Source organism: Neopsephotus bourkii, unplaced genomic scaffold, assembly GCF_033783945.1.
Source record: "Neopsephotus bourkii isolate Nb327-2 ecotype Australia unplaced genomic scaffold, CSIRO-AGI_Nbou_v1 NB_1511, whole genome shotgun sequence".
Lineage (NCBI taxonomy): Eukaryota > Metazoa > Chordata > Aves > Psittaciformes > Psittacidae > Neopsephotus > Neopsephotus bourkii.
The window spans coordinates 6,151,903-6,162,780 of NW_026901987.1; positions in this window are offsets into that span (position 1 = coordinate 6,151,903).

The following is a 10,878-nucleotide window of genomic DNA, read 5'->3' on the forward strand; positions in this document are numbered from 1 at the left end:
TGGAAAAATAACATTTTACATTGGTGGTTTAATGTACATGCTGACATTTGGGATATCTTGGTTCTGTCCCTGGACTAATGATGCCTGAGATAGGTAGGTGGTTTTTGCTAAATACATAAGCTCTTTCTGCATGGGTTTTCCTGTATATAGAATGGGTGTAAAGCAGTGGACTTAATTCCCTAGAATAATGCAAGTCATTACAGTGTAATGAAAACCTGAAGCAGAGAGTGAAAAGCAAACTTAAAAGCCCATGATCTTAATTTCTTACTCAAGTTTACTTGAAGATACTGGAAATAAATTAGCTGTGGAGAACTGATCTCATTATTGCTGAATTCAGGACAGGATTTCTAGCTGGATAAATGCAAGGTTCCTACTAAACAGAGCTGTGAAATCCTACATTTTCTTTCTAAAAATTCACCAGTCTTTAGTGACTTTTAGTTTGCTGACTAACATAGCTCTTGCTTTTCCTGCTGCTTTCTGTGGAATAGACTTTTGGCTAGCCCGAGATGACTGGAAAGTCAGCCTCTAAGTGGGGGCTGAGTGTATTCCCAGTCTATCCTCCCTGCCTGGGGGGATCAGCCCTGGGGCTATGGGGAAAATAAACCTAGGCAAGGCCAGCCCTGCCCTGGCTGGCCTGCTGGGATTGCTGGCCAGCCTGTCACTCATGCAAATGGTGCTGATATTTTCTGCAAAGCAGACACCTGCCCACGGGGAACTGGACTCAGATCACCAAATTGTTTTAGATAGGTCAGCAAACAGCTGTCTGCTTGTGTAATTTGGTTCTCCTAATTTGGAAGGGGATCTTATTCAGAGAGGGAGCTCTGCCTGCTGACAAGCTCACATGTATTATGCTGTGCATAATGTGCATGATTAAAGCTTGTTTATTGGAGCAATTGTGCTCTGTGGCAGAGCTATAACTGTTTTTTTATGTGCCAGTGGCAAGCAGCAGCGAGGTCTTGTCCCTTTGGGAGAGGCAGTACAGCATGCAATGCAAACCTTTTGATCAACAGAGCTATTCCAGCAACATGGTAAAGTATTTGGAAGCACCTCTTCTGGTTACCTGCAGGTGTGTGTGGTTCAGGTTTGGCGGCCAGTCTGCAGGTAGTAGACAGCTGAGTTTTATTGTTTTGCTTTTCAGTCTTCTTCCTCATAGATAATGCAGACTGACTGGCCACATAAAAAACTTTTTGGCCTAAATGTACTGTAACTACTTTCACAATTTGCTTTTGAACCTCAGGGACTTCTGCAATCCTATGCTACATAGTGCTTTCACCCTTGTTGTAGGTGTTCTTCTTTGTCTTACTCTGATTTTGCCTGGGAGGGCTAATCATGTAATGCTGGCACAGTTCTCCCACCCTTATATAACAGAATCTTTGATACAAGGAAACTTTGGTTACACTATGCGATTCACCATAAGCTTCAGTCAAATGTATTACATTTTCATGTGTTGCATTTACTTGAAAGTCCAGTTTTTTTTTTTAAGATTGATTTCTGTTAATACAGTGCATGCTTTACTTAAAGAATATGACAGACCACAGTGCTGAGAATTTACAAAGCAGTTAAAAACTGCTAATTAAAAAAGAAAACTTAAAATTGTGATACAAAATGACATTATATTTTATTCTTATTTGATATAGTTTAGAATTGGTTTTTTTCATGTGTGAAAAATATTCATATTCAGCTGGTAATTGTCAACATCCACTTTTACATGCGCATGTAAGTTTTCCTATTTGTCCTTTTCCCAGTTTTGTAGGATTTAAAAAAAAGATGCAGAGACTACTGGAAGAAGTTGAAAAAAAAGAACAAAACAGAAAGGAGAATTTATTTTACTTCTTATTTATCTGTATCAGGCATCCAGCTACTCAAAACCAGAAAGCATGGGAAATAAAAATTTCACTCCTGATTTCCTGCCAGACAATAATGTAGCACATGAACAGTTTCTTAAAGACAACACTTGTTCTCTATTTGCTTGTTGTTCCATTGTTTTATTTAGCACTGCACCCTCAATTTAAATTGACCTACCCACTAACAGAATTTAACTTATTTCACTCTGCCTGTGAGATACACCTAATTCTCCCCTGTTTCCTCATCAGGGTTGAAGAGCTTTCCACCTCTTTTCTGCCTCCCCAGCTGTGTGTTCTCACCCTCCTCCACGGGAGGTTGCTACTCCCCTTCAGCCGTGCTCCTCCCATTGTTTCTGCAGCCCTGCTTTCAGCTGGGTCTGCCAAATGAGCTATTTAATACGACCTCCCCACCCCCAGTGCTTGTGAGAAGGAGCATGTTGTTTTGTTTGTGACTAGGTCATTTATCAGATTTATTTTATAGGTGTCGTTGAACAGCTTAGTCCATGCAGTGGAGGAGGTGGTAACTGGGGAGGTGGTGATGGGAAGAACCAGAGAGAAGCAGGTACAGGGAAGAGGGACCTGGCGCACCATGAGATCTGCTGAGCAAGGGAGTGCACCAGGAGGGGAGCCCGGATCTTGCGGTTACCTCCCGCTGGCACAAGCAAACTGAGAACGTTGTTTCAAAAGGTGTTTTTGGAGAGCTGGGAAGTGTTAACATGTAGGAAGGAGGTGTTGTGTTTGGGTGGATGATCTGCTGTAGGAAGAGGGGTGAAAAATGAGGGGCTGTTAACTGTTTCCTTTTGTAACTAGCTATCTGTTGGCTGAAAGCCAGTAATCTAGGATCAATCCTTAATACCAGCAGTTCATGGAACTCATCTGATTTATGGGAAGCTGAAGTTCATATTCGTCCACTGGTGTGTATTCAATTGGTCATGTGGGTTGGGAAAAAGTTGCTTCATGCGAGTGCCAGTCTGGATTCAGGTAGGTGTTAGGTGCAGATGTGGTATTTCATAACTCTGGTTGTCAAGCAGTCTTTGGTAGTGATAAGGGTGCGAAAGTGTAACGGTGTCTAGCCAAAGGGTCTAGTCAAAGGTTGGGTGGATCTCTTACCTTCTTCTAGACCAATAACAGATATTTGGGGAAGAGTATACCTAAAGGGCTAAAGTTTTTGTAGCAGACTGATCCCCAGTCTTGTACATCTTCCAAACTTCCAGAAGATACCAGGTTAGCTGTTACCTCAGCCAAAATTTGAACCATTATGTTTAACAGCCCCCTGTGGGCTTGTCTCTGAATTTATATGAAGGAAATCAGGAGAAGAGAGGACCTTGGGAGCCATGTGTCCAATCCTCCCTTACAGAAAACAAAATGTTCAAAGTATGTCTTAAAAGTCTGTAGTCTTTTTTCTTGAGCCTCTGTGATGTTATAAACTCTCCATTCTGTCATTTAGAGATAGAAGTCTGGACTTTTATCTGTATAGCCTGAAATTATGATTATGGTGACACAAGAGACAGTCTGATGCCTGTAGTATCAACACCTCTGAATTAAAGGTTTGTCCTGTCAATGATTATCCCATGGTCAGGTATCTTATGGTTGACTTCAAATTACCAGTTGCCAGCCTGTCAGATTAGTAGATGTGGGGCTCCACGGTTAGATCTAGGAAGGACTGAAGGTGTTAGAAAATCACATTGAAATTGGAAGATTTTGTTGAAGAGGTGGTTTAGGTGGTGTAAAAAGAATACTGAACAGCTGCTGACTAACCTCTGCAAATGTGTGGGGAAATTAAGTCTTCAGCCAGATCATCTGTCCTCTCTGGCTCAAGGTGCGTAGGCTGGAATATGTAGCCAGAGCTGGGAGGGGCTGAGAGAGGGAACGAAGGGCAGTACAGCAGCCCACAGCTGAATTTGCTGTGTGTCAGTGTGGAACTGCATGGTGTTCCGATCTTAATTTCATTCTCTAAAGCTGGACACTTGGGTCCATTTTTTGCTCCAAAATATGTGTGCTTTCAGCAAGCAGTGTCTGTTTTGTTTCACTTTTGCGCTCACACTTTAGGGCTTGTTGAGATAAATAGGTTTGGTTTTGGCATTCCTGGGTGCAGTAATACTTCAGCATTTGGCAACTGCAGATGGCATTTTAGGTAGCTTTTCTAACACAAGGATCTTGTGGCTTCACTGATTCTTTGTACAGCACACTAGACATATAATGGCATGAATTCCTTTGTGTATTATTCATTATTCGTAGTCACACAAACACATGATTTCATCTGTAGGCTACCATGTGACTCAAAATGAGAGTCAATTAATTGCTGTTTTTGCCATGGCTGGAGTTCAATCTGTATGACTGAATGATCTGTAAACAAAACAATTTTGTAGTTGAAATGATTACAGGATATTTTAAAAAGTTCATTTACAAAGTATCAGTTATACAAGTAAAAATAGAGTATAAAAGGAGGTTAATATTTGTAGTTCAAAGTTAAGAAACTAACCCAGAACATAACAGCTGCTGTTACATTACTATGTGCTCTCTGTGGTTTGGAATGTTGAAGTTTCATCCAATTTTACCTCAATATATTATAATTTGGGTAAAACTGAATGTGTTAGATACCCTCTGATACTAGGGGAGTCCAAGAAGTCTGAAAAATAGCCCATGGAGCCAAATAGGGATTGGGATGTCAGTTCTTGGTTGTTATCAAAATGAAGCAACTATCTATGTGCCTTTATTGCCTCAGTGGTAGTTAGCAAATGTTCCTTGGAGACATCAGCCTAGAGCTGTTTAGTCAGCAGAGCACATCTCAAAGAATTCCAGCAACTTTCACTCCCTTGTAATTTGTGATGGGACCAAATACATCCCTTCCTGCTCACAGTTGCTTTCTTTTTTCCTCTCATAGTGAGGAACAAGACAAAAACATAGGTATTGCCTTTTTTGCTGCCTTTCCCCCCATTCTTGCTGCTTAGACTCACCAAGTGCATCTCAGGTTTGCTCAACAAGCCCGTGGATAAGACTCATGCATGCCAAATGTCAAGTAGTCTTTGTAAAGTAATGGTCAAACACAATGAGGGCAGAAACAACCAGGATATAGATACTAAAATTACATCCTGAGCACACAAATAATTTAAGCTATGGTACACCTGAGTGCTTTAATTTAAAAAAAACCAATGAGCACTTAAAAAGTCTACAGTGATGCCACAGTTTTGCGTTCTGGAATATGTTTGTCTGATTTGTAGCCCTTAAAGTCTCTTGGAGCTCATTTGGTTTCTTTTTTCCCTTTTCATTTTTTCCTCTCTATTGAACGTCAGTCAGTAGAGGGTGATATTTTGGGTCTCACTTTATTTCTAAGCTCTCTTGGGATCTGAAATCCTATGGTTCAGAACCTCCACAGCCTGAGTATCTTGAGTGCATGGGGCTTTCTCAGGGCACAGCCAACACCACCTACTGAGCTCCACCTACTGGCAGTGTCTGGCTTTAAAAGAGTGAAAGAGAATTTTGGTGCTTCCTCAGTCAGATGTGTTTGGTCTGTAGCGTGCTGAGGCAGACCTTAGAGAACCTAGGTTAAATGTCTTCTTTTTTTTTCCTTGCTGATCATTCAGTAGTCCAGAGATCATTCTGGGGAGTGCGGGACTACTCACCATTGCAAGGAAGACCTGCTATAAAGAGCTATATTTCTGATCAGCCCTGTCTGTTCCGTCTCTGCTTAATCCTGCTTAGATATATTTCTCCTGTAAAGTATATAGAGGTTCTGATCTACAGACTAGTGTTTCATCTCTGTGTGTGTATATATATATATATCTGTATGTATTTTAATCTCAGTGTATTTTGAACTCTTTTTCTGTGTAACAGAATAGGAGAGGTAGAAAATATTCCTGTCTTTGCCAGACTGAGTCCTGGGAAGTGTGAATCCTTGCAGGCAGATATGAAATAAGGACCCGTGCAGCCTACAGTACAGGTGGGAGCTTCATATATCATTTTGGGACAGTGAGTGTATCAGACAGTGGTGGGTTCAGAGAACATGGGAGATAGGGTGCAGGTGATCTCTTAAGTCCTGCAGCTTTTTCAGCTTGTCAGTGGCAGTGCAATGACACCAGTGTGCAGTGGTCTGTGCAGTGATAGCACCTAGGGGCTGCGAGTCTCTGCCGTAAGGACTCCTTAGCTGAATAAAAAGGTTGCGGTGCTTCTCTACAGCCTTCATTACAATGAAGACCCCATGCTCTGTGGAGGGTCCTGGCTATGAACTGGGTGAGGAACACTTGTGAATATGACAGTTCATCTCCAACGGTAGGTAGATTTAGCATATGCTGATATTTTCAGCTCGTCCTGGCAGTTTTTTCCTCATTGTGAAGCTGTTTTGAAAGGCCTGGTTTGAGGCAATAAAAGGTATGTGCAACAACATCTCTTGGATCAGGACTGCATTCTTGAACTGAATGTCTCACTCATCCCCATTCACAGCACTTGCTTTGCATCACAGAGTGCTCTCGCAGTGCTCAGCCTGGTTTCTTTTGCAAGAAACACCAAAAACTGTGTTCCAGGAGGACACATGGTATGCTCCAATGCTGAAGTATTTGGTCTGTGGAACCAGGCTGTAATGCTCTGATGTAAGCCCACAAAATGCATGTTCTGGCAGTTACTGGGTTCCCAGCACCAACACTTTGACACTACAGGTTGGCTTCTGTTGGGCTGCAGTACTCCCTAATATGGACAGAGCCTAACTAAGCTTTTGTATCATGCATACTATAGACCTAGCACAGGGATTGGGATTTTCTTCCTGGGCCAGGTGCTTTGAAGTTGGGCCTTGCAGGATTTGGAATCAAAACTCTTCAATCATTTTTGGGTGCAGACCTAAATACATGTCCATTGGCATCCACCCATATAGTTCTGCTGTTAAATTTACAAATAGAGACGTTTGTAATAAGCATGTGAAAGAGAGAAAGGGATTTACAGTCTACATTAAAATCTTTCATCAGGAAGAACATGCTCATTAGTGCAATATTCACTTTAATCTCGTCTTTTTCTTCTGCTGCTGCACACTGCTTTTCTATCAACACTGATTAGCAGCTACAAACCTGGCCTCTTTTTTCTTCCTTGAGCATCCTGTGTATGGGGGATGGATCTTAGCTGTTGGTAGACAGGCAGTGAGGCTCTCTCTGTATTATGTTAATGTTGCCACTCACAATGTTTCCATTATAAGCTTCATTGTTTAGTGTTAATTTCCTGGCTGTTACAAATTATATCAGGATGAATTGCAGCACAGAGGCTTGTAGACTTGATTTGATTTCCTTTCTCAGAGAAGGTGCAAAATTTTTCCCAGTTCTGGTTTTTGTTTATTTTGTTTTTTTTCTTGCTTTGGTTTTTAAATGTCTTTTTAATGTGAATTTTCAGGTACTACTTCCCTGATCACACATAACTAACCAGGATTCTAATTAAAGGGAAAAAAGAATATTAATTTTTTGTTGGCTGCTTGTCCTTAGTCTGCCAAGGTCCTAGAGCTGTCAGTGAAAATACATGGGAGATTTTCAGAAACCAGTTGCTACCCATCCCTTTAACAGAACTGAGCTGCTGATTTTCTGTGTATGTGCATCAAGAAGAAGACAAAATATGGTGCTTTTTTTAGACAAAGAAAAAAACTCAGAAAGCATTTTATTTATTCTTGTAGATGGCTAAGATACAAAGGGCACCATCTCTGAAGCACACTACTATCCTTACTGGCAAAAGATGTTATTTAGAGTTGTAAAACTAAATATCAAAGTTTAAGTCTGCAGGTAGTCAGTACAGGCTCTCATCTTTTAGAAATGCTGTTCAATGGACACTTGGGAAAACATGTTAAACAGTAAGTCCCGTTTTCAGAGTGCTTATTCATCCATAAACACAAACATAGTAACAGACAATAAAACAGGGTCTGAGAATGGCTGCTGCAGGTTTTTACAAAATAATAGGGAACGTGGAGTCAAAGGCTCTCAGTTTTGAAGCTGTCATGAAAGGCTATGACTCATAATCTTATGACTCCTGTACAGTATAACCTGAGATTCATCCTATAACTAAATTCTACTCCATAGATTGAGCAACTTAGAAACTATTTGAAAAAAGTTATTAGGGCTGATAAGCTATTTCACTTGTTAGATAGGTCCTTTAGTCTTGGCCCCTCTACTTTTTAAAGGTATATTTCTGTTATTATATTTGAATACCTTTAGAGCAGAATACAGCTATAAATAGAATCATAGAATAGATATAGCTGATTTTACTGGTTGCTACAGAGTTAAGTGGCTGAATACCATCTTTCCCAGCTGGTACATTAATTTGGGACAAAGTAATACATTAAACAAATTCCATCTGCACTGGGACAAGCTATAGCTTGTATCTAGTCAGAGGTACTCAGATTTAAATGTTTATTTTAAGTGAAAGCACTCCAATTCATGCCAAGCAATATCTTCTGATCTACAGCTCTGGCTTTGACCCCCAAAGCTTTCTGTAAGTCACCAAACTGCAGCATATTTCTTTGCATGCAAAACCTTTTTCTTACATGGCTTTCAAAAACATAATGTAAGAATATATATAGAATCAACTGGCAGCTGACTGGCTACTGTGTATGCCACGTTTGTGATTGTAGTTGAATGCAGCGCTCCAGGAAAGAAAAACGACTTGCAATTTTGGCTACTGCTGGGCATGGCTCAGGCCATCACTCAGACTTTGCTGTGCAGCTCTGTCAGGCACATCAGTCCTGGTTTGCAGCACCTCCAGTCTCCCATCCCTGAGGCAGCATGGCGCCAACGCTACGGTTTGCAAATGGATTGAGGTAGGTATACAGAAAGGAGTGGAGAATTGCCAACCACTTTGATGCTAGAAAACCTGTGTGTTGTTTTTTTTTCCCCCACAGGGAAGAGGAGCCCTTTTGTATTAGCAATTACATTTAAATTAATTGCAGTCTGGCCTGTGTAGTAAATCTGGTTTGCAGAGTGCCCTGTCTTTAAAAAAATTATTCCATTCCACTAGGGTCACTGGATTAGATTCTTCTCACAAAAATGTGCTCTGCTGGTTTTGCAACTAAGACCACCAAATTCACCAATGGGGAATCTCACCTGAATAAGTATCAAAATATTTGGCATATAATACTGAAATTCAGAGCAATACATTTTCAGAGATATTATTATTTCAGATGTTCTGTGTCACAAATCCAAAAACAGATATTAAAAATAAATTTTCTGTGTTTAAGCAATTGAGAGCTTGAACCTTCATGTCCAGTGGAAGTGCAGATCTGGGCTTCACTTGATTATTAAAGTCTTCAACCTGTTGCTCATCTATCTGTGATCAGTATTATCATCACTGTTATGTACCTCTGTTTATATCTGTAGTGACTAAGTAAAATTGGTTGAATTAAAATTTTAGTCAACAATTAAAAGAATTACGCAACTCTATTGAGGCACGTGTAATAAGAGAATAATTAGGAGTAACAAGTTTTGGCATAAGCACAGTAAATTGCCATGGATCATTGTCATAGTGATATTTCAAAGTGTGAATACTTTGGTGGGATAAGTATATATTATTTAATTGTAGAAAAATATACCAGAAGATAGGTACTAATGCTAGCTACTTTCCCCTCTAAGTTTACAGAAAATTTTACTCAATTTTAGTGTCATATAAAGAATGAATTGTCAACAAAGCAGGTAGAATGGTCATCCTGCAGTTAAATATTAACAATTTATTCTCAGAAAAATAACATCTATGAGTTTATTTCTGATAAAAAACCCCCTCCCTCTCCCATCTATAAATATTTATTATTTCTGCTAGAAAACCTGCTCGTTGAAATTCTAAGGAGAATTTTGTGAGCAGGTGAGGGTCTTATTCTAGGATTCTTTATGCACCCAAATTTTTGATATGTGGTTTGTCAATTCTGTAATCCATTATTGTCCAAGTTTACAAATGACCAGCTAAATCAGTATTGTTAGCTTAATCTGTGTTTGCCTTCTACAGCTGTATGTGCACTTTGGTACATTTTCCTTCGGTATTTTTCCCTGTGGATACTCTGCTCTATCTCCACGATCTTGGTAGATTTCCTTTTATTTATGCATGATGGAGGGACTTATGGGAAGGCAGTGGGCAGGTAATGCTATTAATGATCCTGTGAGCTTGCTTGAGTTTTTGTTTCAGTTTGGTTACCTGTACCCAAGGGTTAAAAGCATGGGTCATGTTATAAATGACATGTTTGAAAACTTAGGGTGCAGAGAGGAAAGACTGGGTATGAGCTGCTGCAGGATTACCATGTACAACTGCAGTGTAGACAGTGTGTTAGTGATGTTAACTGCATAATCCCACTTCATGGAGCTTTTTCTAAACCTGAAATTGGTCTTCATATCTCCTTGTAGTCCCATATAGAGCTCAGGACACCCCAGAAGTCCATGAGAGTTTGCTAGTGTCTCTTACAGACGAAAACATGCAATCTGCATTCCTTAATACACAGATCAATAGCTAGATGTCATTTTGTGACTTTCTGGCTTAAAAAGATGTGACCTAGTGAGTTAGAAGTTGATCTATCCACAGTCTTTGTTAGCTGATACAGTGCAGTGTCAGATTTGGAGATCTGGTAAAAATCTTTTCCTGGATAGCAGGCTTTTTTTTTTTTTTTTTTTTTTTTACAATTTATTATCCAAATTCATCCTTGTTCTACTCAAGGAAGCGAAGCTCAGATATGTATATTCAGGCAAGAACTTAAGATTTATTGGTTCCTTCTGTCATACCGTACTTGCAGGCTCTGTGGAGACACTGGAGTCACCAAGGAGAAAATAGAAGTTCCCTTTCAAATGAAGAACTGGGAGAAGGATTGCACCTATGGATGGAAACAGAGGTGCACGTGAAAACCTCTCAGGTAATGTTTTGAGGATGAACCATCCTCTTCAGTGATTTCCCTGAAAACAGAGGTGCAACTTGAGGTGACAGTCCAAAACCAGCAGTGTCATACCACATGTCACAAATTACTCTTTTCTTTCAAAGAAGGCATGTGGCAGTACTGTGCATGCTGTCCGTGCAAGTGCATCCTTGGTGGCACTTGTGT